Genomic DNA, 21,854 nt, shown 5'->3' with positions numbered 1-21,854 from the left:
CGAGCAGAAGAGTGCAGTGGTCCAGTACATGACGGCGCAGTACCGAGGCGCATCCGGCCAGCTGCCAAGCTTCTGTGGATCCGATTGGGCCAACATGTTGGACCTCTGCCAAGTCCTCCAAAATTTTGAGCAATCCACGTTGCTTGTGAGCAGTGACAACTCTTCAGTCAGCATTACCATACCACTGCTGTGTTTACTGAAGAGGTCGATGTTAAAAATCAAGGAAACAGCTGTCATGATGCAACTGGGGGAATCTGAAGGAGAAAACGATCAGCGTGATGGTACCAACATCAGGCCATCAGCCTCAGGGAACGCTGGCCCCAGCAGCTATGACGAAGAAGAGGAGGAGGAACAGCTGGAGTTGGAGCAGGAATTTCATGCCACCACTGACGAGGGCCAGAGCGGTGCACGTTGGACTTCCACAATTCAACGCGAATGGTCAGCAGAAGCAGACCAGGAGGAAGGTGACGACTATGATGCATCACAACAACTATCACAACGCTCACAAGAGGATGATGAGGATTCTGGTAGGACTCTGGCACACATGGCTCAATTCATGCTAGACTGCATTGAACGTGACCCACGCATTGTGCGCATTCTGGACAACACCAATTACTGGGTTTATACCCTTCTGGATCCACGGTACAAACACAATGTTCCAAAACTGCTTGAAGAAAGAGTCAGACAGGTCAAAATGGAAGAATACCAGCAGGCCCTTGTGGAGACTTTAGAGAGGAGATTGACATCCTCCCCCTCCTCTAGCCAGTTGTACGCAGACAGACTGACTTCCGCAAACCCAGGACGACCAGGAGGGCAGCAAACAACGCAAGCCGCAGCTAGTACCCAAAAGGGAATGGTATCGGCAGTGTCCTTGGAGTGGGAAAATTTTCTGACACCCATGCAGCCGCAGCCCACTGAACAGCAAGCGTGCAGATCCACCTCCAACACCGATCGCCTGGAGAAGATGGTCAAGGACTACATGTCAGATGGCGTAGCTGTGTCGAACCATCCATCTGCACCCTTCAACTATTGGGTATCGAAGCTAGACACCTGGCACGAACTGGCAATGTACGCAATAGAGGTGCTGGCTTGCCCGGCAGCCAGCGTTATGTCGGAACGCTGTTTCAGTGCTGCCGGAGGCATCGTCACAGATCGGCGTATCCGCCTCTCTACAGAAAATGCAGACCGTCTGACTCAAATTAAAATGAATCAATCCTGGATTGGAAATGACTACGCAACACTCCAGGACCCCAACCAAGTAACATGACCAATGAACATCTGGGATGGTGTTGCGTTTCCGGGCCCTGTTTATTGAACCTCTCATCTGTATTACATTTATGACTGCATGGCGGCAAAAAGCATTGCTGCTATATCCGCACGCTTTTTGTCCACATGCAAGGCCTGGGTTGTTGTGTCTCACAAAGCGTGGCCTTCTCCTCCTGCGCCTGCTCCTGTTCCATCACGTCTGCTGCTGCTGGGTTAGCGTTGCCGCGTGGTCCCTGTTTATTGAACCACTTATCTTTATTACATTTATGACTGCATGGCGGTACAAAGCCTGCTATCCGCACGCTTCTTGCCCTCATGCAAGGCCTGGGTTGTTGTGTCTCACAAAGCGTGGCCTTCTCCTCCTGCGCCTGCTCCTGTTCCATCACGTCTGCTGCTGCTGGGTTAGCGTTGCCGCGTGGTCCCTGTTTATTGAACCACTTATCTTTATTACATTTATGACTGCATGGCGGTACAAAGCCTGCTATCCGCACGCTTCTTGCCCTCATGCAAGGCCTGGGTTGTTGTGTCTCACAAAGCGTGGCCTTCTCCTCCTGCGCCTGCTCCTGTTCCATCACGTCTGCTGCTGCTGGGTTAGCGTTGCCGCGTGGTCCCTGTTTATTGAACCACTTATCTTTATTACATTTATGACTGCATGGCGGTACAAAGCCTGCTATCCGCACGCTTCTTGCCCTCATGCAAGGCCTGGGTTGTTGTGTCTCACAAAGCGTGGCCTTCTCCTCCTGCGCCTGCTCCTGTTCCATCACGTCTGCTGCTGCTGGGTTAGCGTTGCCGCGTGGTCCCTGTTTATTGAACCACTTATCTTTATTACATTTATGACTGCATGGCGGTACAAAGCATGCTATCCGCACGCTTCTTGCCCTCATGCAAGGCCTGGGTTGTTGTGTCTCACAAAGCGTGGCCTTCTCCTCCTGCGCCTCCTCCTGTTCCATCACGTCTGCTGCTGCTGGGTTAGCGTTGCCGCGTGGTCCCTGTTTATTGAACCACTTATCTTTATTACATTTATGACTGCATGGCGGTACAAAGCCTGCTATCCGCACGCTTCTTGCCCTCATGCAAGGCCGGGGTTGTTGTGTCTCACAAAGCGTGGCCTTCTTCTCCTCCTGCGCCACCCTCCTCCTGTTCCATCACGTGTGCTGCTGCTGGGTTAGCGTTACCGGTCCCTTTTCCTGGAACCTCTTATATGTATTACATTTATGACTGCATGCCGACAAAAAACATGTTACCTGTGCAAAGAAAACAGACATTTCCCGCATTTAAAAGACAGTTTTCCCTTTGAAACTTTAAAATCGATTTTCTCAAAAACTATAAGCTCTTTTTGCTAATTTTTTTTTCCTCTTGTACCCACTCCCAAGGTGCACATACCCTGCAAATTTGGGGTATGTAGCATGTAAGGAGGCTTTACAAACCACAAAAGTTCGGGTCCCCATTGACTTCCATTATGTTCGGAGTTCGGGTCGAACACCCGAACATCGCGGCCATGTTCGGCCTGTTCGGCCCGAACCCGAACATCTAGATGTTCGCCCAACACTAGCTGAAGTTACCTCTGAAGAAGCAGATGCTGTTACGCAAAACGCACCTCAGCATCTATAACCTAAGAAGTGGCTTGGAAACAACGGCTAGTTTTTTTTTTTTTTTTTAATAGACAGTTATACTATGGACATTTATACTTAGTTCTCTGTGAGGCTATTTTAGGAATACTGAATGTTTTATTGTACCATGAATGGTGCGTCCTGTTACCATGGTTACCCGGCACCCTCTCTGTTAGTGAGTTGCTGCCGGAAGTAACCATAGCGGGAAGGCGCAGCGAGAGGAGTCTGCGCAGGAACGGGGCTACATAAGATTATACTGGGGCACCTAATGGCTTGCTAACTCCACTGGTGCACCACCTGCACCTGACTATTCTGGGGCACCACCTGCACCTGACTATTCTGGGGCACCACCTGCACCTGGCTAATCTATTCTGGGGCACCATCTGCACCTGGCTAATCTATTCTCAGGGCACCACCTGTACCTGGCTAATCTATTCTGGGGCACCTACAGCTCGCCACCTACACTGGGGCACCACCTGGCTAATCTATTCTGGGGCACCACCTGCACCTGGCTAATCTATTCTGGGGCACCGCCTGCACCTGGCTAATCTATTCTGGGGCACCGCCTGCACCTGGCTAATCTATTCTGGGGCACCACCTGCACCCGGCTAATCTATTCTGGGGCACCACCTGCACCTGGCTAATCTATTCTGGGGCACCACCTGCACCTGGCTAATCTATTCTGGGGCACCACCTGCACCTGGCTAATCTATTCTGGGGCACCGCATGCACCTGGCTAATCTATTCTGGGGCACCGCCTGCACCTGGCTAATCTATTCTGGGGCACCGCCTGCACCTGGCTAATCTATTCTGGGGCACCGCATGCACCTGGCTAATCTATTCTGGGGCACCACCTGCACCTGGCTAATCTATTCTGGGGCGCCACCTGTACCTGGCTAATCTATTCTGGGGCACCACCTGCACCTGGCTAATCTATTCTGGGGCACCACCTGTACCTGGCTCTCTATCCTGGGGCACCTACAGCTCGCCACCTACACTGGGGCACCACCTGTACCTGACTATTCTGGGGCACCACCTGCACCCGGCTAATCTATTCTGGGGCACCACCTGCACCTGGCTAATCTATTCTGAGCACCACCTGCACCCGGCTAATCTATTCTGAGCACCACCTGCACCCGGCTAATCTATTCTGGGGCACCGCCTGCACCTGGCTAATCTATTCTGGGGCACCACCTGTACCTGGCTAATCTATTCTGGGGAACCACCTGTACCTGGCTAATTTATTCTGGGGCACCACCTGCACCTGGCTATCTATTCTGGGGCACCGCCTGTACCTGGCTAATCTATTCTGGGGCACTGCCTGCACCTGGCTAATCTATTCTGGGGCACCGCCTGTACCTGGCTAATCTATTCTGGGGCACCACCTGCACCTGGCTATCTATTCTGGGGCACCGCCTGTACCTGGCTAATCTATTCTGGGGCACTGCCTGCACCTGGCTATCTATTCTGGGGCACCGCCTGCACCTGGCTAATCTATTCTGGGGCACCGCCTGCACCTGGCTAATCTATTCTGGGGCACCACCTGCACCTGGCTATCTATTCTGGGGCTGCACCTGCCTATTTTGGGGCACCACCTGCACCTGGCTTATCTATTCTGGGGCACCTATAGCTTGCTACCTACACTGGGGTACCACCTGTACCTGGCTATCTATACAGGATCACCTATACCTCTCCTCTGCCTACACTATGGCATCTGTACCTGGCTCCCTACACTGGGGCACATATAGCTCACTACCTATACTGGGGGCACCTGTACCTTGCTAACCTATATTGTGGGCACCTATAGCTGGATACCTATACTGGGGGCACCTATGCCTTGTTACCTATTCTGGTGAACCTATACCTGGATACCTATATGGAGCCACCTATACCTAGCTAGGACAGGGGGCCAAGAGGTTACACAGGGGGACCTAGAGGGGGTCAAATGAGGCACAGGGATAACAGAGATAATACAGGGAGATAAGGTGACACAGAGGGAGACAAAAGATAATTGATTTGGGTTAAAAATGGACACGGTCCTTATCTTATTCGTTAACCAGGGACTACCTGTATTTTGCTAGTATTTGGCTCCACCCACATAATGTAATGGCCACGCCCACTTTTTGCCACACCCACTTTTTCCAGTAGGGGGTACATTTGCCTAGAGATGACTCACAAAGGGGTACATGTACTAAAAAGGTTGAGAACCACTGCTGTACAGAGTACATAGTCATGTCACTGACTGTCCTCAGAGGAGCTCACAACCTAATCCTACCAAAGCCATAATCTAATGTCCTACCATATTACTATGTATTTATATAGCACTGACATCTTCTGCAGCACTGTACAGAGTAGTACATAGTCCTGTCACTGACTACCACTACCATTGTTATATGTCTATGTATGTATCATAGTCTAGGGCCAATTTAGTGGGAAGCCAATTAACTTATCTGTTTGTTTGGGTTTCCTCCGGGCACTCCGGTTTCCACTAACAACTCAAAAACAGACACGTAGTGAACATACAAATTCCATGCAGATAGTGCCCTGGCTGGGATTGAAACCGGGGACCCAGCGCTGCAAGGCAAGTGTGCGAAGCACTACACCACCGTGCTGCCCTAATTTTAGACCAATCACAGGATTCCGTTTTTCCGATTGTCATTTTTCATTCTCTGATGCAAAAGAAATGAAAAAATACTCCTTGGAAAATTGTAAAAAACTAAATTGTAAAAACGAAAAATCGGTTATCTGCATTGGCGGAAATCAGAACTTCTGCAGAATCAGAAATGGGCATTCCCAACCAGCCCTACTTGATGGATAAAGATCTTTATTCATCAGAACGCTGTAACCTGGAGTTTGTGTTATACAGACAGATTTCTCAGCGACAGGGACACTTTGCGGCAGATCACGGCTGCAGGACCCATCAGTCCCTATAAGGCGTTATAAATAAGGGTGTGATGTATCCTTACATACATGTAGAGATAAGGAGCAGACACCTCCCCTGCCTGTGTGTTACATTACTGTGCCTGGAGCTCAGCTTCCCCTCCTGCCTGTGCTTCTGCTGCGCACATCCTCTCCTCGCTCACTATGCCTGGCAATGCTCAGTCCACCAACGTCCTCTCTCACTCCGCACCTTAGACCGGCCACCCTCCAATGTAACCCCAGGGAGGACTTCATGCAAGCAGCAAGGTAAGAACGCTCAGGTGTGCCTTCTTATCTCTTGTTACAGTCAGAGAATGCTGAGGGCAGGTGATGCAGGCTTACTCAGTAATGCAGAAAGCAAGGAGGATGTATAGAGTGCTGTAACCAACGGCAACCAGAGCTCACATTAATTACACCTTAGCTAAGGGTGGGCTTTGGTTGGAGGAGATCAGAACTTTGTGGTTTGTGACAGAGCACATCTATTATGTATTGAGTCAGGCCATTTGTTGGATGTTTGTAACTGAAACTGGTCAATTTGAAGAGTTTAAGCCCTGCCTGTGTGGGGACTGGGGGTGTTCCATTAAACTCCAGAGAGATATTTAAAAAAAAGGACAATCATTGGAACTCATTTACTAACAGACAGTCAGGTAGCCAATGGGGTGATTTTTGGCACTGATGAAGGGTAGACCTGTCCCTTCACCATGGTTACGGCACAGTTTAGCTTCAGAGGAAGGCACCCAATGGGTACCACCCAGCACTGCCAGATTCTTGAGTTTGACTGGCCGACCTCGAGCCGGAAGCAGAGCAGCCAATCAAATAAACCTGGACTTGTTTGGGGACTGGGAGAGTTTAGCTTAACAAATCGTGAAAACCAGCCACTCAGGGTCCATAGACTGCTCGAATCCGTTGAGTTCTTGGCTCCTCCCACTTGCAGTGACTATTAAGGGGGTTGTTTACTCTGGTTGCTGAGGTCTGCACAAACTATATGCAGTATTCTTGGGATTGCAGTAGAGGGGGTGAGACAGCCAGGGCCGTTTCTGCCCATTTTGGTGCTTCAGACAAGGCACATTTGTTTCCCTACCCGAGAGGCGTATTTAGAGAGGTGCAGGCATGGCTCATACCATGGGCGCCATATACCTGCTCCCCTCATCCTCCACCACTATACTGGGGGATGTCTCACTATCTTTACTGGGGGCAATTTATACTTGGGGGACACCTCATTACCTTTACTGGAGGAACACCTCTCACCACCTATACTGGGGGGGGGGGGGGGGCTACTTTTGGGGGACACCACTCACTAATAATGAGGAGGCACCACCTATACTGGGGGTAGGTACTTATAATGGGGTACAGCCCTCATTACCTATACTGGGGGGGGGGGGGGGAGGGGGGATACTACTTTAGTTTTTTTTATTAGTTAATTATTTAATTTTTGATTTTTTATCTGGATACTTGTGACTATTGGGGGGCATTTGACTACTTGATTATTTTATCTGGAGGCATGGAACTAGTGGATTCCTTTTATCTGGAAGCATATGATTAATTATTTCTTTAATTTCGAGCTACTGTAATTTTAAGGTACTTAATTCCAATATCTAGGGGACCATGGCAACTCAATTTATGTATCTAGGGACATAATACATTCTAGTATTTGGGCAACCCAGCTGCTTAATCCTGGTATCTATGGACAACACAAGTAGCTTCTGCAATATCGGGTGTTTTTTGGGGGAAGGGGTGTAATTTCAGTGTTTGCCATAAGTGTTATACAGGTAGTCCCCGGTTAATGAACAAGATAGGGACTGTAGGTTCGTTCTTAACCTAAATCTGTTCTTAAAGGACTTCCGAGGCCAAAATCCGGGCCCAAAACATAAAAAAAGTTAGCTACCTTCATGGCTTTGTAAGGCACGGAGGACGCCGTCCGCGCCCTCCGTGCCGTTCCGCCTGGTCCCCTCTGGTGAATAGCCCCCCGAAAGGCTGCGACCCCACGGTCCGGGTCGGCATCTTCTGCCCCTATAAAGATGGCCGCCGGAGCTGGCCACAGCTGCGCAGTCCGCATAGCCGCTACTGCGGCTGCGCAGCTCTAGGGCCAACCCCCCGATCACGTAACAGGCAGCGTGGATCGGAGGGTTGGCCCTAGAGCTGCGCAGCCGCAGTAGCGGCTATGCGGACTGCGCAGCCGTGGCCAGCTCCGGGGGCCATCTTTATAGGGGCAGAAGATGCCGACCCGGACCGTGGGGTCGCAGCCTTTCGGGGGGCTATTCACCAGAGGGGACCAGGCGGAACGGCACGGAGGGCGCGGACGGCGTCCTCCGTGCCTTACAAAGCCATGAAGGTAGCTAACTTTTTTTATGTTTTGGGCCCGGATTTTGGCCTCGGAAGTCCTTTAAGTCTGAACAGTGTGCTATCTCTGTTCGCTGTACCTCCTCTGTGCCCCCCTGTGCCTCCAGTGTCCCCCTCTGTGTCACTTCTGCTCTCTGTACCTGCTTATACAAGTTTAAAAGCCATTTGTTCTTTGAATTTTTGAAAAATCGATTTTCTCAAAAACTACAAGTCCAATTTGAAAGAAAAATTGGGCTCGTTCCCATGGAAACACTGAATCCATGCCATTTGTATCGGCAGGTTGTTCGTAAGTCGGGGACTACCTGTATTACCCAGACAAACCCCTTACCTACCCCAATCTAGAGAACAGGGAGATCATAGCCTACATCAATAAGTTGAGGACAACAGTAAGAAATTGATAGTTTACATAGAAATAATCTTGTTTCTCAAAACAAGTTTGTAATGGATACACCAATTACTACCAGGTCATCGCACTGGCCCAAAATCACTGAACCCAAACCAGAAACCCTTTCTACAATGGTTTTGAAGGGTGTGTATCCACTTTATAAACATTACACTGTATATGTACAGCCTGGGTCTTAACAAGTTACAACATTGTCCTGGAAATTTGATCGGAGTTGCAACAATTGACACAGCTCTGCCTATTTAGGTGTTAAAATTACCATTCATCCCTTTCTTAATGGAACTAGCAGTTGGTTATACAAATTCCATAAAGTACAATGTGGTAAGACTAGCTCTGTGGTGCCCCTCCTACGGTTGTCACTCCAGGCATCTGACTGGCTTGCCTATGCCTAAAAATGGCCCTGGATACAATGGTTAGGGAACTATGGTTGGTAGATCTTCCCAGAGAGGTGCAGGCTATGCAGTCTAAAAAACAAAACTTGTATGTTATTCTTGTGTGAACTACTGGCCAGACAGTTCCATGTTTCTATATTGATCAGTATGCATCAGTCACACCATTATGGAATACAAGCTTACCTTCAACCATAAGCACACACTCTATGCAAGCATTGCCCATTGCATATAACTAGATAAAGTGCTCAACCATTCAAATGGCAAAATAAGATATCAACTCCGCCAGCTCCAGTTCAGGTTTATTGTATTTGTTCTCCTTCCTTATGTAAATCACCAGGTTGTATTCCTTCAGTGGACATGCATAAGGACATAAAACAACAGGACAGTAGCTCTAGTGCATTATCCTCATGGATTTATTTGCTGTTGCCAAACCTCCAGTACTGTGCCAGGCAAACGTGTCTGTAACCCAGCCACCAGCACTCAGCCACCTGTAACACCAAAACTACTCACCAGATCAGAATGCGGACCATATTACAGACCAGCCACCATCACATATGCACATATGCTTAGCACCTCTACCCCACCTCTATCCTCTACTGCAAGCTTCTCCCCAACTCTACAGTAGGTCTCCAACACTACCTCTCCACCACCTTGTCCCCCTACCCCCCAACTCTTCCTACAGTATCCTCCACCTGCTACTCCACCACCTGCTTCCCAACTCTATCCTCTAACCCAATCTTCTCCCCAGCTCTACTTCACCACCCTCTCCCCCAGCCTCCCCCCCATCTCTTCCTCTCTACCACATAATTTCCCAACTCTACATCTCTACCAAACTTCTGCCCTAGCCCCCCACCCCTTCCTCTCCGCCACCTCATTTCCCAACTTTATTTCACCACAACCTTTTCCCCCCCAACTATGTCCTCTACCACAAGCTTCTTCCCCCAACTCTTCCTCTTCACCACCTTCTCACCCAACTCTACCTCTCAACTGCCCCCCCCCCCCCCTCCATTCCCCTTCTCTACAACAAGTTTCCATCTTTGCCATCTTCTACCTTCTCTCCACACCTACATGTTCTCTTTACTTCTAGCTTTCCTTCACTGTCTCTCCATTCCTCCAAGGCCCTTCATCTTCCCTTACTATCCCTAATGCTCTCTCTTCCTTTTTTCCAAGTTTTCACTGTCCCTCATCTCTAGCTCATCCTCCGCTCTGCTCAACCTGCACATCTGCAGCTCTCCTTCTCCATCTCTCCATTGTCCTATTAATTGTCCCTCACCTTTATCTCATTTCATCATTCAACCTGCTCCACCTCCACAGCTGCAGCTCTCCATTGTGCCCTCGCCTCTATCTCCTTATCTACTTTGCTCTTCCTCCACACCAACAGCTCCCCTCCTTTATCGCTCCATTGTCCTCCACATCTATTGCATCATCCACCTGGCTCTATGTCTATATCTGCATCTCTTCTTTTCTACCTCATCATCATTCCTTCACCTCTATCTCCTCATCCACCCTGCTGTACTTCCACATTTGCATCTCGCCTTCTCTACCTCTCCATAGTTTCATCACCTCTAACTCATCATCCACCTCCACACAAGCAGCTCCCCTTCTTTATCTTACTAATGTTCTCCACCTTCATCTCGTCATCCACTCTTCTCTCCTTCCACATCTGTAGCTCCCCCTCTCTGCCTCTCCATTGTCCATTAACGCAATCTCGTCATCCACCCTCTTGCACCTCCACACCTGAATAACCTCTTCTCCCCTTCATTCTCCCTCACCGTGCTCCACCTTCACATCTAATCTGCATCTCCTCTTCTCTACCTCACTATTGTCAACCCATGTAGGTCTCATCATCCACCCGTCTCTACCTCCCCATCTTCATCTCCTCTTCTCTACCTCACCACTGTCCCCTCACTTCTACATTTCCAACTCGATACCTCCACCTTTCCTACTCTACTCCTCCATCTATACCTGATCTCTCCACATCCCCACCTAACTCTTCAACTACTGTAATTTTCCTTTCCATCTACAGCCACCAAACCTCCCCCCCCCCCCCCCCCCCCATTACTCTACATCAGGGATGTCAAACTAGCCCTCCTACAAGGGCTGAGGTCCTCACACATTTTTGACACAGCTCAAATGAATTGATTGGTATGAATCAGGAAAGGGTTGGTCCATCAGGTAGAACACATTCCTCTCTTTCTCAGTCCATCCTAAACACTGGCATGGATCTGGCCCTCCAGGCCTGGAGTTCGACACCTGTGCTCTGCTCTACATCTACTTCTTCATATTCCTCTCACTGTTTCTGTATCCATCCACTATCTACTTCTGTATTCCCGCTCCTCAATATTAACACCTGAGGCTTTCCCCATTTCTGCATAGCTCCCCACAAACCTCCATCCCTATCCCATACTCCCTTTTCTAACTCTGCCTCTATCCACCTTCTCTATATTTCTGACCTTGACAAGCTCTCTCTCCATAAACCTCCATTGAATCCCATTGTACCTCCACATGTCTACTTCTGCATCCACCTCAAATGTTTCTCTCTCAACCTATCAAAGATAGACCAGTAATAAAAGTATGGATAATATGGACTCCAAAAAAACATTCTTGTTAGCCTTAAAGAGACCCCGTAACAAAAATTGCATCCTGTTTTTTATCATCCTACAAGTTCCAAAAGCTATTCTAATGTGTTCTGGCTTACTGCAGCACTTTCTGCTATCACAGTCTCTGTAATAAATCAATGTATCTTTCTCCTGTCAGACTTGTCGGCCTGTGTCTGGAAGGCTGCCAAGTTCTTCAGTGTTGTGGTTCTGCTATGAACTCCCCCTTCCAGGCCCCTCTGTGCACACTGCCTGTGTATTATTTAGATTAGGGCAGCTTCTCTCTTCTCTCTTATCTTTTACAAGCTGAATAAATCATCCTCTGAGCTGGCTGGGCTTTCACATACTGAGGAAATTCAGACAAGGGCAAAGCTGTTTGCAGGAAGAAAAGAGCAGCCTGAAACTTCAGTGCATGAGAGATGCAGGGGGAAAGAAACACACAAATGACCTCTTGAGATTCAAAAGGAAGGCTGTATACAGCCTGCTTGTGTATGGATGTATTTTCTATGTGTGGACATACTGTACATCAACCTACTTCCTGTTTTGGTGGCCATTTTGTTTGTTTATAAACAAACTTTTAAAAACTGTTTTTAACCACTTTTAATGCGGCGAGGAGTGGCGAAATTGTGACAGAGGGTAATAGGAGATGTCCCCTAACGCACTGGTATGTTTACTTTTGTGCGATTTTAACAATACAGATTCTCTTTAACCTACCTATGCCCTGCCCTCTGGGAATCTTGTCTTTTCATTATCTGGACAAGACAAGACACAGATTCACAGAACATTTATATTGTGCTTTTCTCCTCGCGGACTAAAAGCACCAGAGCTGCAGCCACTAGGAGGCGCTCTATAGGCAGTAGCAGTGTTAGGGAGTCTTGCACAAGGTCTCTCTACTGAATAGGTGCTGGCTTACTGAACAGGCAGAGCCGAGATTCGAACCCAGGTCTCTCCTGTGTCAGAGGCAGAGCCTTCAACCAGTACAATGTCCAGCCACAGCTGGAGATCTATCACGGTCCAGAAAAGGCTGCCAGTCCACTTGTGTGAGGCAAATAAAGGAGCATACAGACATCAAGTTATAATTGGCCAATTCTACTACTTACATAGCTAAGAAATCTGTTCATAGTGTTTACAATCTGTTAGCCCTCAAGTGGTAAAACTAACCAATCATTGGTCAATTAAAATGAAAGGAGCGTACACACCCTGATATATATAGTTTACATAGTTGGGGTCTATGCAGATATAAGGTTGTGGACTGTCGATACGTGGTTTGTTTTGCCGCAGTCATATATTTTGCAGGGCCGTTTGTGGTTGAGTTCTCAGTGTCAGCTCTGTCATATGTGTATATAAAATTTCACAGAACGCTGGTTCTCTGAGATACGAGAGCTGTCCATGTTCCTGCACACTCAGCATCTAATGAGGCCATATATAACAGGCGGCATCACCAGAGGACTATTAGATTCCCCTCCTTGTTCTCTGCAACGTCTGGGAATACAACATAAGATGGCCTCAGAAACAAGATATGGCCATTTCTGTCCAATAAGGCTAAAAGAAGCTTCTAGAAGCTGAGGGATACCATATTTCATTGTGATCTTCCCTGGAAGATGGTGTCATGGCAAAGTCTTAAAGGGGGCCTCCAGGCAGCCACCCGACCACACACAAATAAATGCTGCTACATCAATAGCTTAAAGGACACCCAAGGAGAAATTAAACTATTGAAATAAACAATTGTATCTATCCTCCTCCTAAAAATGACTTTTTAAGATATTCCACAGTTTTATGTTATATTTAACCATTTCAGCCTTCAGTCGTTTTTCACTATATGCATCCAAGCAATTTTCACCTCCCATTCTTTCAACAATAACTTTATCACTAATTATCACAATGAATTGATCTATATCTTATATTTTCCGACACCATTTAGGCATTCTTTGGGTGGTGCATTTTGCTAAGAATTATTTTTTCTAAATGCATTTTAACAGGAAAATTACGAAAAAAAATTTCGGCCATTATAGCTTTAAAATAATACCTGCTACCATAATTAAAACCCACACATTTTATTTGCCCATTTGTCCCGGTTATTACACCATTTACAGTATGTCCCTATCACAATGTATAGCGCCAATATTTTATTTGGAAATAATGGTGCATTTTTCAATTTTGCGTCCATCACTCTTTGCAAGCTTATAATTTTAAAAATATTAGCAATATAATCTCTTGACATGCATAATAAAAAAAGTTTAGACCCTTGGGTAACTATTTATATTTTTTTTTTTTTCCAAATTGTAGTTTTGTTAAATTTTGTTAAAAAAATTATTTGGGTATTTTTTGGTTGTGGGGGGTAAACAGTCAACTTTAAATATAATTTATTGTGTTTTATGTGAAAAAAAAAATGATGTACATGTAGTTTTACTATTTGGCCACAAGATGGCCACAGTCATTTTGTTTTAACTCCATCCTGTAAGCGAGCACTCTCGCTTACAGGAAGTACAAGGAGGACATGATTTTTTCTTTTTTTTGCTCAGAAAGACCGCGGCTTCTGATAACAAGCTGTCGGTCTTTCTACGGGGGACTTAGATCAATGAATGGGAACTATGTAATGGGGGCAACACGGGAACGCGCAGCAGCGCAACAGCAGCCGTTTGGACGCGACAGTCACATCCAAACAGCTAAAATGGTTAAATCTACTTTTCTTTTTAAGTTTTTACTGTTTTATTGTTTTTGCTCAATGACACATTTATTGAAGTATACCAGACCTAAAATCTATGAACTATTGACCCTTTCTATCTTTCCTGCTCTCAGAAGCCATTTTTCTGCCAGGAAAGTGTTTTATAGTTGTAATTTCTTATTACTGAGGGTCACACTGTAGTCTGACCCAGTCCTGATTCAGACAGAAACTGCCACTTGCATACCTGATGTTTAAAGCGGACCCAAACCAAACATATTTTTTAATTCAAAATATTTAGTTGCACCACTCTGACACATACAAAGATAAATAAACACTCCTTCAAGCCTATGAGCATTTCAGTGCATGCTTTTCACCCTTCTCTTTTCATAACTAGGGTTATACAGGTGGCAGCCATTAGCAATTCCTCCTTTGCTGGACACCGTCTACTCCACCAGTTTGCCGGCTCCTGTCCCGGCAATTTGAAAGGAAGGGAGGGGTTCCTCCAATAAATGTAAAATATTTTATATTTATCATCATGCAGCTGAAAAAAGGCTGCTATTTATTATTATAACTTAGAAAATAGATTTTATTTCTGAAATCTTGTATTTTTAATTTGGGTCCTCTTTAACGCTTTCAGGCAGAGAAAGGAAAAAAAGGAACACAGCATAGTTATTTGTGTACTAGGCACTGTACATACCCATGTCTATTTCATCATATCACATGTCACCTCAGGTGTCCTTTAAAAGCGTGAAACGTAAAAGTATCTTACCATGGACCACTAAAAATCGTAAAAATTTTAAATACATGAAAACCCATACATAAAAATTACATTCCTTCCAGAGTAAATTGTGCTATAAATTACTTTTCTCCTGCCCGGCGAACATCTCTGGGCCTCTTACTACTTACTACTACTTCCCTCATGACGTCACGCACATGCGCAGAGAGTGCCCAGCAACAGGAGCGCGATCTAGGACGCGCTCCGCTGGGCAGCGCAGGCGTACTACTACGGGTCAGAGCGACCTGGAAGTAGTAAAACCCCCATGCATTCAGAGATGTTCACCGGCGAACAGTTCGGGAACCGTTCGCCACATCTCTATTGTTTAGTCCAACTGCCAGAATAGTTTGCAAACAGGTAGGAGGGTGGACTGTATCTTTGTATAGATCATTTCCAGGAAGTGCTTTTGTAATAATTAAATGAAATACCGAGAATCCCCAGCAAAGAGATGGTCTAGTCAAAAGCCTGTCAGTTCTGTCAGATTTTTACTAATCCCTGTCAGTAACAGCAACATAGGAGAACAGTTTATTTATAGCTTATTTTACTCTGGATGAAACATACTTCTTATTTGTATGTGTTTATATGTATTTTCAATTTTATAGTTTTTAGCTATAGTGGTCCTTTCAAGCCCAAGTTTGGACATAGTTTGTGTCTATATGTTTTTCAATGGTGAATTCAGGCACACGATTGCAAACAAATGCCAAGAATTGGTCAACAAAGACAATTCCACACAGATTTTGTTTGATCGTTAATGGCTTTTTGTGGACAGCGAATAGATGTGAATGTGGACAGCACTGAATCACTGCTTACATTTGCAGTTCCCTTTTGTTATCAAAACTTTTAACTCTTAGGGCTTATTCACACTATGAGCGCTTTTGATTTTTTTTATAAGCGCTGGTGATTTTAGAAATCACTCTAAAAGCGCTCGTGCAATGATTTCCTATGAGACTGTTCACATTTGAGCGTTTCTATTTTGTTTTTTAAATCGCAAACGCGCTGTTTCATTTCATGAGCGTTTTGGCTCAATGGGAGGTATAGGGAAATCGCAATGCTCTTGAAAAAGCACTTTGTATTGCGATTTCCTGAGTGCTTTTATGAATAAATACATTGTATTTATTCATTTCCGAATCGAAAAGTTCACTTTTGTAAAGGACTTATCTGTACGAGCCCACGATGTGGGTTCCTATGGCGAGAGACGAGCCGCTCCGGTCTCTTCCTCCTCTGCCCACGCAGTTCCTAGCAATGCAGGCGTCCTTCCCGACGGGGCTGCGCGCACCACTTCCGGTTCCCTGCGTTCGAGCACTGCAAGAGGACGGACGTTCTGGATTAGATGTCGGACCTACTCACTTAGAATACGGAAGACTTAGTGTCAGCTGACAGTTTAGTCAGCTGACACATACTGTAGGTAGGTTGTATGTGGTGTCAGCTGATCTGTTATTCAGCTGACACTCAGGCAGGGCTGCTGTGATTGGTGCAGAGTGTGAGTGGCAGGCCACTGATTGGATGCTGTCAGTATTTAAATTCAGGTGCACTTTAAGTGAGCAGCAGTGGTATCTCATGATGCATCACGCCCAAATATGCAAATCATCTCTTCATGCCCCGGAAAGCAAGCTCAGTGAAGCAGCTGATAGCCTACTTACTGCGGGTAACGTGCCAGCTGGGCCCACATGCAATGTGTGTGGCTATATGGGTGGGGTGGGGGGGGCATGAATGCACAAATAATATGGGTATGGTGTGTTATCCAATCAGAGAGGGAGAATCTGTAAAGGTAGCCATGCATTTCTTGATTTTCCATCCAGTGATTAACAATTCGACTTTATTGGGGGCTCAGCTACAGTGTGGTGCATTGAAAGTCGATCTAGTGGCCCACACACTACAAGTGAAATCCTCAACTTGTCTAGCTGAACGATGTTGTGCTTCCATGCTCTGACACCAAAATCAATTCTGGGTCAATTTAAAATAATGTGAACAGTTGCCTTACGATCGACCGATATTTTCCATCATGCCCGATAGCAAGAAAAATGGATCATAAAAGATTCTTCCTCGATCTGGTAAGATGATCAAATCGAATGATCGATCATACAAGAAAATACTGTGGTGGCCACTTGCTGACATGATTTGTATGAACAGTGCCAATCATAGAAATAACTAGACTGTGTTCCTTTTTTTCTTTCTCTGCCTGAAAGAGTTAAACATCAGGAATGCAAGTGACAGTTTCTTTCTGAGTCGGATTACAGTAGCCCTCACTGATTAGGAATTACAGCCATTTAACACTTTCCTGGCAGATAATGACTGAAAGCAGGAAAGAGATTAAAAACGATCAATAGTTCACGGCTTTTAGCTCTGGAATACTTCAATGCTTGTGTCATTGAGCAGCGACAATGAATCAGTAAAAAATGAAAAAAAGTAGTAGTCAAAAGTCATTTTTAAGAGGTGGAGGATAGATGCATGAAAATAACAGAAACTCTAAAAGCTGCTCACCTAAAAATTTGCCATGGTGTAAAAGCGTTTTACATGTTTTCAGCCGCTGTGTTCTCCGTCTATCCCGGCTGCGAAGGAGTTAACGCTTCCCCTGAGTGCTGATCGCACATGCGAAACATGAAATATATTTAATTTATTCCTCCCTGTGGGCTGCTTTTGGAAGCGGAGAGAGAGAATACACATATTAACGACGTCAATTACAGCTAATGTCTTTATTTACTTCAAGAGATCGATAATAATTTGCGTTTTGGCTTTAATGAAATCAGCCATGTGCATCTCCCCGCGAGGAGGAGGGGTAACCCCTTCCTGGCCGGGAGGGTTTCAGCTGCGATGGGCTGGATGGCTCCTGCTGGGGTCCGCTGCGGCTGCCTTTGTCTAAAGGGACTTGCAAGGAAACGATTGACTGTGTGGATTGTGGACTGTCTGTTGTGGATTGGATTTGGACGCACAGAGGACGATTGACAAAATGTTCTCCAGAGCTAGAGCGCACTGGTTAGCAGAAGAGGGCCCTTTCACACCGGGGTGGTGCGGTATTTTTTACCAAACCCTACCGCCGGGCAATGAACGTCTATGCAGACTTTCATACTGCCATGATACTGCACAACGTAAGCGAATCATTCGCTGCATCCCTGGCGGTAGGACAAAACTACGTTAGCGCGCGTACTTGCATTACTCTGCGTCGAGCCGGAAGTCATGTTAGCCTATGGCAAAGCAAGGTTTTCTAAAAGGTTGACGTTGTGGCACGCATGCGCGGAAGCGTATCTTTACAATATGGTTCCGTGCATTTCCGCATACACTGAAGCAGGAAGTGACCGGAAGCACGCATCACTTCCTGCTGGGTTAGATGCCAGATGGGGAATACCGCGTAGTAACGGGGTATTCCCCTAATGCCTGCCTTTGGTGGTGCCGCCTTGCAGTGTAAAATTGGCCTAAAGATGCCCATTACGAATACAATTTCATGGCCAATCAATCATTTCCGAACGCTGAGGTAACAATCAGACGTGCCCATTAACAGCCAGCTCGATCATATTAATGGAACTGATCGCGTGGCCGCGGAGTTGTACCGTTAATGGCAAAGTATCGGTACTCTGACGCAGAGGTGGGGGGATGGGCCTGCAATTTGCTCTATACTAGCTAGTCCAGGCATGTCAAACCGGTCCTGCAAGAGCCGAGGTCCTCACACATTTTTCCTCACACAGCTCAAATGAATTGATGGATCTGAATCAGGATAGGTGCGGTCCATCAGGTAGAACACATTCCTCTCTTTCTCAGCCCATCCTAAACACTGGCATGGATCTGGCCCTCCAGGCCTGGAGTTCCACACCTGTGAGCTAGTCCATCAGAAACAGGCCTGGAGTTCCACACATGTGAGCTAGTGCATCAGAAACAGTAGCAGCTGATCGGCTACTATTTAGGGTATAGTTATAGCCGATCTTCTAGTACATCATTTTCCGTTATATGGGTGTCGGGGAGGGGCTTAGAGAGGGAGGGATTAGCCTCTTGATAGACAAATCTAAACCTTGAAATTGAAAAAAAAAAAAAGAATATTTCTAATTTCAAAAACAAAATAAAAAGTCTACGATGACTGGTTTATCCATGCCCTAAACTTTACCGGTCACTTCATTCAAGTTGGCAATGACAGGCCAGGAATCCGGGATAATTGATGCGGTAGAGTGTCAGCTTCCTGGCCAGGAGGTTTGGTTTGTTCCCAAAAGCTTATGCCGTAATGAGCGTAACGACATAATTACAATTACGTGATATGTCGTGTAATAAGTGAAATTCCGATTATGGCTGTAATCGAAATTTTACATATTTTATGAAAGTATGCAAAATTTCGTGTTTATGGGGAATTTCGTAATTACGATCGTTTACTTAACAAAAACAAATCAGAATTTCGGAAACACGTCCGTTCTCGAAATTGTGTTCCAGTCCAGAGCGTCCTGATACATTTAAAGCAACAGCACTTGAAGGTACCTTTGCATTATCAGATATTGCAAGGCCCAAAACCAAGTGTCTCAACATGCCGCTAAGGCTTCTTACACACTAAGACGTTGCGTTAGGTGCTACGTTAAGGTTGCATAACGTGCACCTAACGCAACGTATGGTGGTGGTGGCAGAGGACGTTAGCAAAGAGCCGCGTTAAGCGGCTCTTTGATGCGTCTGTGATGCGTACTATAGTACGCATGCGCTGGTGGAGACCACGTGAGCGGAACACTCCGCATCACGTGGTCCCGCCAGTGACGTCAGCACAGTGCAGTGAATATTAATTAGCCATGTGGCTAATCACTGCGCCTGTGCAAGCAGGCTGACCCGGCAAAGCCGCTCTAACGCCGTAGCATGCTGCACTTTAGATTGACGTGCAGCGTCACAATGTAACGCAACGTGGGCACTGTGAACAGCCCATTGCAGTTACATTGCTGTGCGTTGGGGAGCGTTACAGGCTGCTCTAATGTGCGCCTGGAACGTCTCACTGTGAAAGCAGCCTTAGTGCACCATGGCAAAGAGCACCTGTCTTAGAAGTGGCTGCAGATAAAGCTTACTGATACAGTTAAAGCGACAAACATGTGCAGTGGGCTTTGCATTATCAGTAATTGCAATCAATGAGTGACTTTCCTAAGTTAAGTCATTACCTAAATGTGCATAATTACTATTAGAAACAAAATTGTGTCCATTTTCGTAGTTAAAATAACTGTTTCTATAGAAAACATGAAATTACGAAATTTAAACACGAATTTGAGACGAAACGCAAACTTCCGAAACCAAAATTTTGGTTACAGAATTCCGAAATTACAGGTTTGTATGGCAATTACAAAATTGTGAATTTCGTGTTGTAGCGGCCATTCCCGTCCGTAATTAAGGAAACATATTCAGTGTTTATTTGCTGTTGTGCTTCTCTACCGCATTGTAGTTTTCTGCTTATTGCTGTGTAAATTGCCATTATTTCTTAGCGATACGCAAATAAAGGCTTTCTCAGAGCCAGGGCGCACCAAAAAGCACTAGCGTTATCACAAACGCTCAGCGCTTTTTGAAGCTGTTTTTCAAGGTGATTCTAGGCATGTGCCTAGCGATGTTTTTATCTATATCTAGTGATTTTTGGAACGTTTTTGAGTAGCTTTTTTTTTTCTTCTTCTTTCAGTACAGCTGCCAGTGTACTGGTTTGACACAAAAACGCTTGGAAAATCGCTCTGTTCCAGTGCTTTTCAGAGCGATTTTCCACTTTCCTATACTAAAAGGGGTTCTGTTTTGGGGGGGGGGGGGAGTTCAGGCTACTTTCACACTGGGACGTTGCGTTTTGATGCGACGCAACGTCCCAAAAATGTCACAACGCAACTCTATGCCCTGCTATCCTCGCATACAGTAGGGCATACAGGCAGTGAAAAGTATGCTTCCAGGTCATTACTGAGCATGTGCAAACAGTCCAATGCAGTTAATGTCTATAACGCACAGCATGCAGCACTTTCTAATAACCCTACACGTTACACACAAACGCAACGTGTGCACTGTGAATGTTGCACAGACTTAGTATTGCTGTGCATTTGTCTACGATAAAACATTTTATAACGTCCGACTTTAATGTCGCACTGTGAAAGAGGCCTTAATAAAAACGGACACTTACCAGGGGCTTCTACCAGCCCCGTGAAGCTGTAATGTCCTGCACCGTCCTCCTCTGATCCTCGGTTGCCCGCTGCCGATCCCGGTCTGATGAACAATGCTCGATCCCGCGCGTGTCATCGCGAGCTTACTGTGCACGTTTTCTTGTACTGCGCCTGCGCAGTAAACTTCCGATGACGCACGCGGGAGCAAGCACACACGCAGGCGTGCAGTCGCAGTGGGTCTCAGATGCCGGTCAGCCCGGGACCAGCGGCGGAGAACGGCAGATCGTTGAAGGATAGCGCAGTACACTAGAGCTTCAGGGGGCCGGTAGAACTCCCAAGTGAGTTTTATTTTTAAAAACTCCCAAGAGAACCTCTTTAACATTGAGGCTAAATCGCCTCATAAATCAGCAGAAATGCTGCAGGCCCGCGTTTGCGTTTTGGAGAAAATCACATCGCTCTGGTGTGATCCATCCCATTCTAATACATTAGCCAAGCCCTTTTTAAAGTGTTAGCGTTTTTAAAAGCGCTCCGAAGCACTGGTCCGGTGAGCGTTCTTGTCTGTAAAATGTAACGCGCAAAACCTTAGCCACTCCCACGTTACCCTTGTATGGTCACACTAATTGAACTACGCTCAATACTCTGCTGATTGTACCGGTAATATTGCGGTGTGCTGTCTGCAGCACATTTACAGCATCAGGCCCTATGTTTTTAGAGCTATCAGTCACTTGTACAAGGTCTATCGACTGGGAGCGGGTGTGGGGCCCATGCTGTAGAGATGTAGAGACACGCCGCTAGCCTGGGGGCTATGCA

General features: G+C 46.3%; 2 protein-coding genes across 3 annotated transcripts in view; one reads left to right on the top strand and one right to left on the bottom strand.

The window, feature by feature from the left end:
- The window catches only part of BTBD17 (BTB domain containing 17), a 530,053-nt gene that overhangs the window by 54,238 nt on the left and 453,961 nt on the right, over positions 1–21,854 (bottom strand). The window contains exon 1 of one of the 2 annotated variants that reach the window (XM_068263562.1): positions 17,449–17,601. The exons of the other annotated variant lie outside the window; for it this stretch is intronic. The gene's annotated coding sequence lies outside the window, so the exon portion shown is untranslated. Of the gene's footprint in view, positions 1–17,448; positions 17,602–21,854 lie in introns of those variants that run through there. 2 annotated transcript variants of the gene reach the window in all.
- GPR142 (G protein-coupled receptor 142) overlaps positions 5,973–21,854 on the top strand; it is a 62,263-nt gene continuing 46,381 nt past the window's right edge. Inside the window, exon 1 of the mRNA XM_068263566.1 lies at positions 5,973–6,062. The gene's annotated coding sequence lies outside the window, so the exon portion shown is untranslated. The remainder of the gene's footprint in view (positions 6,063–21,854) is intronic.

The sequence above is a fragment of the Hyperolius riggenbachi genome, chromosome 12 (assembly GCF_040937935.1).
Source record: "Hyperolius riggenbachi isolate aHypRig1 chromosome 12, aHypRig1.pri, whole genome shotgun sequence".
Lineage (NCBI taxonomy): Eukaryota > Metazoa > Chordata > Amphibia > Anura > Hyperoliidae > Hyperolius > Hyperolius riggenbachi.
This window is presented reverse-complemented; position numbering and strand designations above follow the sequence as displayed.